Raw genomic sequence first — 15,187 nt, 5'->3', positions numbered from 1 at the left:
ACAGAGTTACAGCTTTCTGACTTAATTCTTAATAGGTATTTACAGGATCAGACTTAGTCATCAGTTGGTGCATGGAATAAATGCATGTGAGGTAATTTACAAGGCAATCCTATGGAGAGTTACTTTAGTCTAAACTTAATGATTTCAATGAGTTCAGACTGGACTAACTGCAGAGATTTGCATTGATAATCCTGTTACTTTAATCTCTAGGCATGGAAATTCTATAGGTTTTAAGGTGCTCTAAAATATAGGGATGGCCCAGGCTAGCCTGATCTCATCAGATCTCAGAAGCTAAGCAGGGTCAGCCCTGGTTAGTATTTGGATGGGAGACCACCAAGGAAGTCCAGGGTTGCTGTGCAGAGGAAGGCACTGGCAAACCGCCTCTGTTAGTCTCTTGCCATGAAAACCCCAAAAGGGGTTGCCATAAGTTGGCTGCGACTTGATGGCAGTTTACACACACACACAAGATACACAAGAAGGCAACATGGTAGAAGAAGAGTTGGTTTTTATATGCCAACTTTATCACTTAAGGCAGAATCAAACCGCCTTACAATCACCTTTCCTTCCCCTCCCCACAACAGACACCCTGTGAGGTAGGTGGGGCTGAGAGAGCTCTAAGAGCTGTGACTAGCCCAGGGTCACCTAGCTGGCTTCATGTGTAAAAGTGGGGAAACTAATCCAGTTCACCAGATTAGTGTCCACTGCTCATGTGGAGGAGTAGGGAATCAAACCCGGTTCTCCAGATCAGAGTCCACTGCTCCAAACCACCACTCTTAACCACTACACCATGCTGGCTCCAGTGATCAGTATAGCCCAGTGATGGCGAACCTTTTAGAGACCAAGTGCCCAAACTGCAACCCAAAACCCACTTATTTATCGCCAAGTGCCAATACGGCAATTTAACCTGAATACTGAGGTTTTAGTTTAGAAAAAACAACTCATACATTCACATATTTTGCGTTAAAAGAAAAACACAATAACAGAGCTTTCAATGATACAAACAACTTTTTATTGAAAGGTAAAAGTTTGCATTTGGCATGCATCTCTCCAGGACTCGTCCTCTGCTCAGCCACTGGACATTATTGTACATAAGTAAACAATTAGACTGTGCCTGAACCTCCTCAAGAAGTGCTTGAAACTGTCGACAATTCAGAGCACGAGCCATGATGTAATTCACCATTTTTGTGACATCTTTGAGGACATCGTCAAATTTTTTGAACAATTAATGTGATTTTTCCTGTTGTGTGCATGCTGATAATTTGTCTACCCTTGGCTCATACTTTGTAAGTTTGAGAGCAACACATGCAGCACTCAGGTAATCTGTTAGCCTGTTTCTGGTGTCAGATTTGATATAATTCAAAGCTGAAAACAGCTGCTCACAAGCATAAGATGATCCAAACAAAGTAAGGAAAGCAATCCCAAGTGCTTTCATTGACTTAAAATTATTTGGCAGAGAATTCCACACTTTAAGGATTTCATTTTCAGAACTAACTGTGCTGTCCTTTGGCATCCCTTGTACCTTCTCAAGTGTTTCACGCAGGTCATAGAATTGATTTTTCCAGATAGAACTTTCTTGAAATTCTATTAGCTCCTGGCAAACCACCTCTGTTAGTCTCTTGCCTTGAAAACCCTGTAAGGGGCTGCCATAAATTGGCTGTGACTTGACAGCAATTTAAACACATAAGATATACAAAGTTTACCGCAGCAGAACTAGCTGGGATCCTGTGTTTCCTCTGAAGAAAATTGAAAAGAGTAAAAATAAATAAAATGACCATGTATTGACTCTTTGTGTATATTTAGTTACGACAACTATTTTGTTGTACCAATACTGGAAGGGGAAGCAGTCCTGACGATCACAGGTCCTAAGCTATGCAGGCCACACCTTGAATTTACTACAAGAATAGGGTTGGCAAGTCTGGTTTTGGAAATACCTGGAGATTTGGGGGTTGAGCCTGGGAGAATGGGGTTTAGGGAGGGGAGGGACCTCAGTATGGTGTAATGTCATACAGTCCACCTTCCAAAGAAGGAATCTATGTAGTCTGGAGCGCAACTGTAATTCTAGGAGATCTCTAGCCCAACCCTGGAGGCTGGCAACCCTGAGGCCCCGTCTCTGCCCCTTATCCTCTGCCCCTTATTTCCTGGTTTCCTTCTCTCATTCCCACCCACCAATCATCCTATCTTTTATCTGCCTGTCATCTTCAGCTATATTTTTATTATTTTGTTTCACTTATTCCCCACCTTTCTCCACAGCGAGGGCCAAAGCAGCTTACATCATTCTCCCTGTTATCCTTACAAGAATCCTGTGAGATAGGTTAGGCTGGGAATGTGTGATTGGCCTAAAGTCAGAATGGAGATTCAAACTTGGCTCTCCCAGATCCTAGTCTGAAATTCTAACCAATACTCCACACAGGCTTTCATAGGAGGCTGCTGTTGAACAGTAATAAGCAGCTGGCCCTGGGTGTGTCATGGCTGATGTTTACTATCAAGTCCCATGGGGGTTGCTGCTGGGCCTTGTCCCAATAAGTCATCCCTCAAAGGCCAAAATAGCCCTGGAAAGGTCCCTGCTTCATCCCCTTGCTTTTTACTGTCGGAAACCAAGTCTTCAACTGGCAGTACTGTTGTTTCCTAGCAATGATCACAGATAACGCTTGTTTCTTAAATCTACAGCCCCTGCTTCTATTTTTTTTTTGGGGGGGGGAGGGGTTAGAATCATAGAGTTGGGACCACCAGGGTCATCTAGTCCAACCCCCCGCACAATACAGGAAATTCACAACTACCTCCTCCCCACACCCCCAGGGACCCCTACTCCATGCCCAGAAGATGGCAAAACAAAACAAAAAACCCAAACCCTCCAGGATCCCTGGCCAATCTGGCCTGGGTTAATCCTCCAGTGCATTTTTTAAAAATTCAGATTTTTCTGCAAACCTGGGGCTTTTCTCAGATTTGTAGAAAGATCTGTCTTGACTGGTCATGGCTCCAGTCTACAGATTTAAGTATTTACAGATCTGACCACATCGAGAATTAAATATATTGATGATGACAATGCTGTCTTGTCCAGCTAGGGTACCTTGATAACAAGACTGCACTGGAATAGGAATGGAAATTTTAAATAAATATGTTCATATATATCTTCTTATATTTCTATTATACATGGTGAGGGTCAAGCATTTTATATTTCGTCTTTTCCTACATTACTTCTTACCAATGGCCTTGTGGAAAAGAAAATGCACACTTCATTTTTTCATATCAGACATCATGAAATTCCAGCACCATATCTTCTCCTGCCTCAATCAGAGACGTTAAAATCGTTTCTCATTTCCAGTCCCATCCAAAAGAAAAATGACCTAGCAATGCCCACTTTGAAGAGCATAAACTGCCTTTGATAATGTGTTTTGCAATCTGTCTTCCGTGTAATTACCTCAAAGTGGCTTTGGGTTGTCTTGTACTCCACACTTTGCTGATATAAGAATGGCCTTTGAGTTATTTATAAACTTAGGATACAATCTACACATCAATTTTGTGTTTCCGTTTCTCAAAAGGATTTTTCCAGCACCTTCCATTTCTTTTGCATTTATCAGCACAATGATGAATAAAAAAAAAACTATTAAATATCAGCTTATCAGATGATTCTGGACTGATTTATATATGCCCAATGAAGTCCTTGGAATTCAGGGCAGAAGCATTAATGAATAATTGAAACATTTACACATGCTTACCTCACTTATATCATAAGACCTCCCAAGTTCTCAGGACAGTCTCAGTAGTTACTTTTTCAATGCTGAGTAATACATATTTCAGAAAAGGCTGGAAAATACTTAAATGGTATTTGAACTTTTTTTTTAATGCTTCAGGGACATGTGACATAATGCAAAACACCTGGGACTGATTTATTCACGTATGCTCATTACTTGACCAAGCATCCACCAAAGATTTGCATGGGTGAGTGAATCAAGTCCTTCTCCTGTACCTAGTGATATGTTAGAAAGTGGGACATGCACAGGAGCAAGCCATTCCATGCCTCTTAAATGCTCTGCGATGCAACAGAACACATGGTTTATACATGCAAAACTTCAAGGTGTCATAATGCTACACACTATGCAAGCCCAGAAAGTCAACTAATCCATCCTGATAGGTGTCACATTCAAGCATGAGCATCCCCTGAAAAGGGGAGAATGTACAAACACCAAGTTTCAATCCTAGTTGGAATGATTTGACAGGAATATCACTAGACAATTACATCACTTCTCATCCAAGTTTTTAAAAAACTAATTTAGAAAGAAAAGAAAGTGCGTAAAAGGGATAGGAACTGGATTTTGAAGGGCATTTTGGTTTCAGCCCTTTGAAACCAAATTTTTGTTTAGTGGATATTCGTACTGTGACATAGAAATTATATTGTACCTATGGGGGAAATACAAAGGAAGCCTAAAGACTAGATTGGAGGCTTAAAGCATGAGCAGAAAACCCACAGCTAGTTTGCAGATTTTGATTGCACATCTGATATTACCTGTACCAGGCTAAAAATAATAGAGAGACACACAAATGCTGTTACTTTAAATGGTGATTGTATATAGGAAGGACAGCAAACGGGAAGTAAGCAACAATCCAAACAGCAGGGGAGCCTACAGAAAGATATTGTCCAAATGGGCTAGGAAACAGTACAACGAGAAACACAAACCTGCAATTTACACAAAAGGTATTTTGCTAGTCTGCAATCAGAAGTGCGAGAGGGCGAAAATATCAATATAAATCAAAATATAAATTTAAAAAGGGTATGTAAGCTGGTGAGTGGAGCAGAACAACAGTATAGGTTGTGAGTGGATACTCCTAAGAAACCAGAAAGGATAAATGGATAGATTTAATTTAAAACCAATGAACAGAATCTTGGACAAATTCATTTTCTGTAAAAATTAGGGTTATGCATATTGATAAACCCGAACCGGATGTCATTTGCCACCAAAAGGAATGTTTCCTGTGCCTTATTTCTCTTGCATTTAAGCCTTTTTCCTCCGTTTGGAAGCTCATTTGCATGGGCATCATGCATAGCGATCCAGAAAAGAAGGCAGACCCCAGACTTTAGGTGCCAGCCTAGAATTGCATCTTTCTGCCAGTGCTTGGCAATGCTGAACTTTTGAACCAGATGGACAGCTTGGCTTGCAAATGCCTGGGGGATGGGGGTGACCCCTTTGCGGGTCCATAAAATCAGACCCCCTGTCCCAAAGTTCACGAAACTTTGGTGACCATCGAAGGAGAGTCCCGTGCAGCCATGCTGCAAATTTGGGACTCTACCTCTAAAAATGTCCCCAAGGAACTTTGAAAATTTTTCCATAGACTATAATAGGCCCTAATTCTTTGGAAAACCCGAAAATAAGCTGAATATCCATATTTACCGGTATGAGTATTTGGGTTAATCCAGGTTTACAAAAAGAAAAAAAAATCAGGCCGAAAAAAACCAAAAAGACCCAACAAGAGATGGATTAACTCAATAAAGGAAGCCACAGCCTTCAAATTGCAAGATCTGAGCAAGGCTGTCAAAGATAGGACATTTTGGAGTACTTTCATTCATAGGGTCGCCATGAGTCGGAAGCGACTTGACGGCACTTAACACACACACAGTAGAAATAGATCTCATGGCACCTAAAGACATTTGGCTTACTAAATCCTTGGAGATTTGGAGGTGGTACAGTCATGTCATACATCCACCCACTGAAGCTGACATTTTCTCCAGAGTAACTGAGCTTCCTAGTCTGTAGGAGATCAGTTGTAATTCTGGGACCACTTGGCAACCCTAGGAGGATTTCTTGGAGGAACTTAACTGAAGGCTAAAAAATGGGTCTGGCAAGGACTAGAGGAATGGATCCAAAACTAAATGCAAATTTACATTTGAGAAATTAGCGATTTCAATGAAAGCCTCACTGCAAACGGTGTACAGATAGATGCTAGCATGCCATCTCATATATGCATACCACCGTATCTTGCTGAGATCTTGGAGAACTAATGGCAGACTCATTAGGGGCTACTGGGCCTGATGAACCAATGGCACGACTTGTTGTATATTAGCCTCTTTAGATTTTCTCAACTATAGATGTGTGGTGTGATTTGTTGTCCTCCTCAAAAAGAATATTTTTCCCTTTTGAACTTGGGAAAATGAGAAATTCTTTTCCTTGACAACAATCATTAATATCTACTGGAATGAAATCCTTCTGGACAAATCCTTGAGAGATCAACTAATCACATTAAGCACACATTTCTACACATTTTTTAACCAATAGTAAAAACACAGCTTTCAAGACAGATATTAGGCTGGTTCATGCAAGGGAACAGGCTGCTTTCCTTCCTTGCACGATCCTTCTACTAAACAGGATTACAGAGCTCTAGAATACTGGTTAGAATGTCAGACTAGGCCTGAGGAGAGCTGGGTTCAAATCACCATTCAGCCAGAAAGCTATCTAAAAGCCTCTAGGCCAGTATCTCTGTCAGCCTTACTTGCCTTAGCGGGTTGTTGTGAGGATAAAATGGGAGGGGAAAGCAGCGTCCAGTGCTCTGAGCTCATTGGAAAAAGGAGGGGAATATGAGATAGGTAGAAATATTTACATAATCCAGGCTGTACATGGAGGCAATTCACAGTCATTGTAGTAACACTTGCTGCAGTTGCTGTGAGCATAGAAATGTGTTTGGTCTGCAGCTTGGTTTCTCTTTGAGGTTTTTCCATATCTGTGAGAGACTATATAAAGGGAAAATGTCTAGTTTGTATGTGTGACTTGGCCCATGTCAGTTTTTCATTAACAGATGAGCTGAAAGATTTAAGATTCACCCTTCAATTAGCCAAAGAAAAGGCTTCCAAGGGGTTGCCTAATAGCAGCAGATTTCTTTCTCAGTTTAAGAAGCTCAGGCCTGGAGTATATGAAGTGACAACCGACTTATGGCAACACCTGCAAGGGGCTTTGAAGGCAAGTGAGAAGTAAAAGTGAGAAGTAGCAGTGGTTTGCCATTGCCTTCCTCTGATATTTCATGTTTACAGGCTCTAAAATGCTGCTAAAGGCATTTTACTTGGTTTTTAAGCAATAAATCCATAGGCTAAAATGTACACTGGCTATTGGTAAGTTAATGCTGGCAACCTCTGTGATGCATATGCACATGTATATATTGATTTTTAAGCGAAATTTTAGATCTAGAGTCTCAGACTATCTGTGTAATTATTTTAATTATCTGGATTTAATATTGTACTTGGGCATTTCAGGAAAGTAGCTTCTGCACTTCTGGTATTCATGCTACTAGGCTTATTTTTTCTGTTTTAGAGTCCCGTCCCCCCACCCCCGAAGGGCTTGAATCAAAGATACTTTTGGTCAGAGTATACGTTATTGCTCACGTATGGTAATTTGATTTGGATATGTATTTATAACTGTACTAAGATATGACTACTGCAGAAGTACATCTAGGACTATCTAACTGTATTACTTCACCACTGGCTAGTTTCTGTATGTGCAATGCCTGTGGAAACTACTCTGCCAGTCTTTGGTGCACAGCAAGATTCTATACAGGTTTATATGTGCAGAAAGCACAGTTCATAGAATCATAGAACCACAGAGTTGGAAGGGACCACCAGGGATATCTAGTCCAACCCTCTGCACAATGCAGAAAATTCACAACTACCTCCCCCACAGATCCCCAGTGACCTGTGAAGATGGCCAAGATCTTGTGAAGACCTGTGAAGATGGCCCAGAAGATGGCCAAGATGCATCACACTGCTGACTCGTGTTAAGTGTTTGGTCTACTAAGACCCCAAGATCCTTTTCACACACACTACTGCTAAGACAAGTCTCCCCCATTCTATAATTATGCATTTTATTTTTCCTACCTAAATGCAGAACTTTATATCTCTGTTGAAATGCATTTTATTGAGTAAAAAAATTCTCCAGCCTGTCAAGATCATCCTCTATTCTGGTTTACAATGTTCTACCTGCTCTGGCTGAGCTTATACTCCACTTGAAGGATCAGGTTTGCAGCTTGTGCTGCTCCTGGACTTGGTGCCTCTCTTTGTCCCTAAATAAACAGCTGATGGAAGTGGCTAGCACTGGGTATTTTCCCCAGGTTAGGTTGGTTCACTTGCTGGGGCCTAGAAAAAACTGAGTTGGCTATTCTGAAACATGCTATGAGTAGGGGTGTCAACCTCCAAGTACTAGCTAAGGATCTTCTGCTATTACAACTGATCTCCAGCTGATAGACATCAGTTCACCTGAGAAAATGGCCGCTTTGGCAATTGGACTCTATGGCAGTGAAGTCCCTCCCCTCCCCAAACCCCACCCTTCTCAGGCTCCGCCCCTAAAACCACCCACCAATGGCAAAGAGGGACCTGGCAACCCTAGCTATGAGGCTCCTCCCCCCGGGACTCCCCTCCTGCCTCTCCACTCTGTCCAAGTTGTGATCTTGAAGTGCCTCACTGGCCTCAGGATGGGTGGGAGTTGCTAGCAGAGAGCTACTCCCTTCCCTGGCTGCAAGGTTCCACATGCTAAGGACCCTCCCAGCCTGCTTTCTCCTTGGCCTTGCCTCAGGTTAAGTTGTTAAAGAAAAGTTGCTTCACTCCCCTTGTGCCCTCCACCCAATGAGCCCCCAATGGCCTTCATTTAGCTCCTTCCATAGGGGGATTTACCCCTTACATTCGCTTTCTGGGTCCTCCTGGTTAGCCCCTTTACCTTCCCATTTCCTGGTTTCTGGCCCCAGCAGATTTCCTTCTGACATTTCCCCGGCTTTTCTGGCCTCAAAGTGGAAGGTGGTAAGGTTTTCAACCGGCCACCGTTGAGATATCCAAAATGGAACCTTCAATTCATATGAAAAGCAGTGACCATCACAACGAACATTTAAAGTATATATTGTACTAGCTACATTAGTTTCTAATTTCTTTCCAGGCCTAGTTCAAAGTGCTGGTGCTTTGACCTTTAAATCCATAAATGTTTTCGGCTCAGTGTTCTTGAAGGACTGCCTTGATCTGAACGTCCTGAGATCACCTGAAGGGGTTCAGACCTCGCAGCAGGAACCTGCTCTTTCAAAGGTTGTTAGCAACCAGGGACACTTCTTGGTTGTCACCCCATGATTGTAGAATTCCTTTCTTCAGGAGGTACATCTGTCTCCTTCCTTGTAGGCCTTCCAGAAGAGCATAGAAACTGATATATTTCAGAAGGCCTCTGATAATGGTTCTGTCTGAGGATCTAATCTGTCACTGTTTTATAGTTTTAAGGACTTTGTTGATGGATGATTTTAATCTATTGTGCTTCTGTGTTTTATTGTAAGCTGCTTAGTATATTTGGTTTGAAAAAGCAGGGTACACATTTTCTAAATCAAACAGAAACAGTAAGTTCCAGTAAGACCACACAGAAGAGATGTTCTCCACACACAATATACTTAGTGAATGCAGAAGATGATAGCTAGGTCAAAGTCTGTTTTTTAAAATGTTCTTCAGGAAAACTGACAGCTCAACTACCTATAGTTCCCTTATGCACTCTGCAAACTATTTTATACAACTATTTCCCACTGAATCTTAAGATTTTTTTTTGCTCTGCCAAGAACCAAATTAACTTGGACAACGTACAGCTGATTCAACACTATGAAAGTAATGTTGTCCTTGACTTTATTTTTTAGGTTTTCTTGGCGTTTTACTGTCATGGAAAAGTTCTTTAATGCAGTGGTCTAAATGTGCATTCTTTTTATCAGACCAGAATTAGAGATTATGGAAACTGTTGCTAAATACTCCCTACCCTGTTCTTCCCAGTTAGTTAAAAAAAAAAAAAGGTACAGGTCCCCTGTGCAAGCACCGGGTCATTCCTGACCCATGGGGTGACGTCACATCCCGACGTTTATGAGGCAGACTGTGTTTATAAGGTGGTTTGCCATTGCCTTCCCCAGTCATCTTCCCTTTACCCCCAGTAAGCTGGGTACTCATTTTACCAACCTCGGAAGGATGAGTCAACCTTGAGCCGGCTACCTGAAACCAACTTCCGTGGGGATCGAACTCAGGTTGTGAGCAGAGCTTTTGACTGCAGTACTGCAGCTTACCACTCTGCGCCACGGTTAGTACTACAATAGTAATGATAGAATTTACAATTTAGAGACATTCCTTTATATTATACAGTGTTAAGATAGTGGAAATGTATAGACTTACCCTAAGATCACCTTAGTTTTGTTCTAGAGCAAGGCTTAGAAACTGCTGTGCAAAATACTTTGGTTGCTGTTCATATTAAAGTTGGTTTTAGACTGAAGAAATAACCCAAAAAAAACTTCATGAATGAATTTGTATATATAATTGTAAATAGAAAAGTATATATAATTGTAAATAGAAATAGTAACGTTAGAATGAATTTAAGGTCTTTATATATATATATTAGAAAGAAGAGTTGGTTTTTATATGAGGACTTTCTCTACCACTTAAAAAAGAATCAAACCTACTTACAATCACCTTCCCGCCCCCTCCCCACAACAGACACCCCGTGAGGTAGGTGAGGCTGAGAGAGCTCTAAGAGAGGTGTGACTAGCCCAAAGCTGAATAGTCATGCAGATTCAGGGTTTGTAAAGCTAACCAATTAGAGAAGAAGGAGGGGAAATAATGCTGATGTATTGGTCCCTTAGCCTGGTAAGAAAAGAACGAATCAGTCAGCAGGGAGAATATAGCAATCCATTGGCCTCTTTAGCAAATTTTGCTAGGAGCCAATTAGATGTTTCAATCCTCCCCTTCAACATATAAGTAGAACTAGCTTGGTCAGCCAACTAGACAGAGCTCTGAATGACTTTCAGAAAGCAGGGATAGAGCTGAAATGGAAATACCTGCAGCAAAGAATTTGCTCAGTAAGTGGAAGGTACCTGAGAGAGCTATAGACCAGGGTGGGCTGAATAGTTGTGGAGAGAACTAGGTCCCAGCAGCCTCACAACACCCACTCTCAAGGCAGTCCATGAAGGGAGCTGCTACATTAAAGTCCAGGGAATAGGAGAGTCCCCTTCCCATGAGAACTCTGGCAGAAAAGGCTTCAGGAGACTGTAAGTTGAATTAATATAGAATATGAACAAAGACAATTCTCCTGTACTCAGTTCTGCCTTTTTCTATTGTTCTTATTCCATTGGTGTTAAATATTAAAGAAAACAGTTTGTTTAGATCTGAAAAGAAACAAGTTGTTATTTTACTTGGGAAGCAAGTACCTAAGGCCTAATCACCAACAATAACCAACCCTAAGTAACCTAACATAGACATTACTCATTACGTTAGTCTTTTATCTGCGGATCCAAAAATATTCCAACAATATTGCTGTCCAACTGAAGATCCTAGATGTCCAGATGGGACTACAAAGGGCCAAAATGACTTGGGCCTTCCCTGAGCCATCTTTGACCACTTCTGTGTGGTCCTTTGGCATCTGAAGGAACCTCTGGGCATCTTGAATTTATCAGTGTGGTTTAGACATAACCTCTAAAAGAGCAGATTTCTGCTGCAAATTACATCCTGTCCAGATTATCTCAGGATTTAAATTGGTCATTCAATGTGGATTAGACATTCACTACTGACATTTTCCCTAAAGTAATCAGAGATAAGATGGCAATGAAGAAGATCTGTTTTGCACTGGTAAGGATACCAAGTGTGGAAATTGTAATCGAATACAGCAGCCATCCTCTTAATTTATCAAAGTCTTTTAAAAAATCTATTTCAATTAAACCAGGAGTGCTGACCAATCAGAACTAAAATACTTTTTATAAAATTCAGGCCAAAATAGTTTTTTACCTCACCACACTAGAGTTAGGTATTTACAATACAATCCTAAACAGAGTCTCCCATTAAAGGATTTAGAAGGGTGTAACTATATTTAGGATTCCACTTGTTCTCTTAGGTGAACATGACAACACTCATCTTTGCCGGACTGGGCAGTCCTTTTACATTCAACCATTAAACCTAGAATTTCAGAAAGTAATAGCAGGGACCTTACTAGCATATCCAAAAGAGACTTTGGATATGGTTATAATCTGAGTATACTCAAGGAGGGCTGAGAGAAGAATATAGTTTAAGAAATTACTTGTCTTCTCTTTGTGGCTCTTTCTCCAGCTTTTGATAGAGCCTCAGGCTTTTCTGTGTAGCACTGCTATGTGCTGATGTTGCACTAATTATCCAGACTGCCTAGTGGGCTGTATTATTTCCAATTTATGGCTGGATGAATTTAAGGAGGAGGAAAATCTTCTGGATGAATCACTCTGACTTCACGTTCATTTTAATGCAGTTTACGTTTTAAAAGTTATATATGGCAGCAGTTATTCTAGTTAGTCAATGTTGGACAGAGCAAGATGTTATTAGAAGATGCTAAGCTGTATTCAACTCGACCAGTTATTTTAACTTCAATAATGACGGGAAATTGGCAATGAACTGAAGAATTAAGTGGAGCACACATAATACAGCAATACATATTTCAGAGAACAATATCAGTGCTGATTATTGAAGGCAGAGCTTTTTAAGGCTTAAAAGAACTGATTAAAAGAACAAATTAATTTTAAAAGAACAAATTAAAAGAACAAATTCGGGCAATTTTTTTTAAAAAAAGTTCTACTAGGAAGGCCAGCAGTGGAAGAGGACTGCTACTTTCAAAATGGGGACAGACAGTAAACTCACATAATTACTGGGTGTTATACAATTCTCGCTCTGTAAACTTTTAATGTTTTTCAACCCTGGTAGCTAATAGAGATGATTGAATCTGATGGCTTGAATGTTCCAGAAAAGCAATTCCCCCTTGACATTTGAGAACCTGTTATGGAAAGGGGTCCAAGTTCTGCTTCAGTAGCAGCTGAGAGAATTTTGAAAAGAAGAAAAAACAGATTGGATTTCCCTCTGTTGAGAAAGACCTGTTGTTGCTTAGGAACTAGCCACCATCTCTACTTCCTGCAGCACTCCTATAAAATATCTGCTTCTTCCGTTCATTCCTAAATGAGATATTACAAAGTCACCTGGAATCTCCAATGCTCACTGTTATACAAGGAAAATGGGCGTGCAAAAGTTACCATGAACTCATCATGCTCTCAAAAGCATTGTCAGCATTGGATTGTAGATGTAGAGCACGTGGGAACCAAAGGACAAATCAAAGCAGGACCAATAGCAGAGCCAGCTAGGTCAACAGTGCAGGACTGCAAGAAGGTCAAAAAGGAGACAGAGGCAGTTGCAGCCCAGGGTCTAAAACCTATCAACAGTCCAATGAGGGTAATAAGAACTATGGAGAACAGAAATGAAGGGTAGGAACAGGCACAGTTGCTGTCAAATAAACAGTTCAGCTGCACCAGGGAGTGCAAGAGCCGGAGCGAAGGAGATCTGAGGAATTGTGATAAAAGTGCTGAAAGTGAGCTGGGAAACTGGAACCAGAGCAAGCACTGAGTGCCCAAGTCCCCCTGTCCCCCATATGGGCAGTAGACAGACATAGTCTGAGAATTCTGTGCTTGAAACTTAATTCCCGGGCATGTGCAAGCCTGATTCAGTTCAGAATGAGGAGAAGGTGAACTGGCTATATCAAGTGGGCCATGCTGGTAACTGAGACAGCAAAATGGCCATTTCTTTCACCAAAAGTGTACCTTGAGTGGTTCTCTACAAGGGAGCTCAGTGTGCACCCCTTGGGGCTATCAGTCTACATCCGGTTTGATCCTGCCTGTGTCAATGTAAGTGATAACTAAGTAGAGTTAGGAAAACAGATAAAGAATAACGGAGTAGCAACAGCGATGGAAGACACAGATTGAGGGAACAACAACCAGGAAGTAACTCACAACAATAGCAAAAAGGGACGCAAAGTAGATGACGAATAGTTTGTTTAGTACAAGAATGTGTTTTATATATGAAGACAGACTGACTTTTAATGGTAGGAAACAGTTCTTGTGACACTGACAAGAATAATATTAATAATCACCCACACACTGTGAAGTGACCAATTTAATACATACACAAATCAGCAGAACACCAGGTGTCCGTATGTGCAAAGAAGTTGGAGAACTTTGAGAACTCCATCCCTACATCATCCATATTAGAAAGCAACATGTAGGCAGGAATGATTCAACGTAAAATTGGTCATAAACAATACGTGTGTGTGTGAGAGAGAGACCTTGCTGTTCTAAATTATTCTGTTTGAATTGGCACAATGCCTTTGGCTGACAGGAGGCTGCAGAGAAGCATCTGCAGGAGACAGACTACACTGTTTTGCTTCTACTCTGTGGCCAATCTCAGTACATTACTTTCTTCCATAGGAGTGCCTGGCAGTGACTAATTTCTGTGGGGAAAAGCAAACACCGTTAATGGTGTTCAGTGACACAGCTGGGTAGTGGGCTGTAAACATAGTCCACTCCCAAGTAAGGTGGTGGGCTGTAAACATAGTCCACTCCAAAGTAAGGTGACTCAAATCTAGCCAACTGTACCACTGCCTATTTAGTATGACTTATTGAACTGAAAGAAGCCTTTGATAATCAAGCCTCTAGGATTGCCAATCTCCAGGTGGGGCCTGGAGTCCTCCTAGAATAACAACTGATCTCCAGACTATAGAGATCAGTTCTGCTGGAAGAAATGCCTGCTTTTGAGGGAAAACTCGATGGCATCACATCTCTGCTTTTCTCCCTCCCCAAACTCTGCCTTCCCCAAGTTTCACTCCAAATCTCTAGGAATCTCCCAAACCAGCAGTGATCTACGTAGCTCCCCCATGGATTCTATTTCTTAGGTGTGCATGACTTTGATGCTGGATTATAAAAAGGGATGGAACCTACAGCTGGCTTTTGCATATATTGTGCCAGGGTTCATGAACCTTTTGTGACCACAGGCCAATCATAACACTAATCCTATCATACAAGAAGCTGGAAATTAAATTGCTATTCGTTTTTGAAAAGAGCATAGGCAGGAAAGACAGGTAAAACAGATTATCTCTCTTAGATTTCTAATTTGTCTAACAAGAGGTACTGAATTGTATGAGTCGGCTATTAGACTTAGTGGCCCATCACTGGCCTGGAAAGTGATGCATAATAGGTGCAGTAAAAGCATCAACAAGTTGTCTGGAAAAGCTTGATCAAAGAGAAGGAAACGGATTACTGAGCCAGATTTCTGCTCATCTCTCAGATGACACAGATCCGCTAGAACAAAGGAATGGCTTTGGAGACAGATAAATGGCTTTACTATTTGATACAAATAGCAATAAAAGAGCAATCT

This window comes from Euleptes europaea, chromosome 2 (genome assembly GCF_029931775.1).
Source record: "Euleptes europaea isolate rEulEur1 chromosome 2, rEulEur1.hap1, whole genome shotgun sequence".
NCBI lineage: Eukaryota > Metazoa > Chordata > Lepidosauria > Squamata > Sphaerodactylidae > Euleptes > Euleptes europaea.
The sequence above is the reverse complement of the archived record's forward strand: the minus strand, read 5'-3'. Positions refer to the sequence as shown.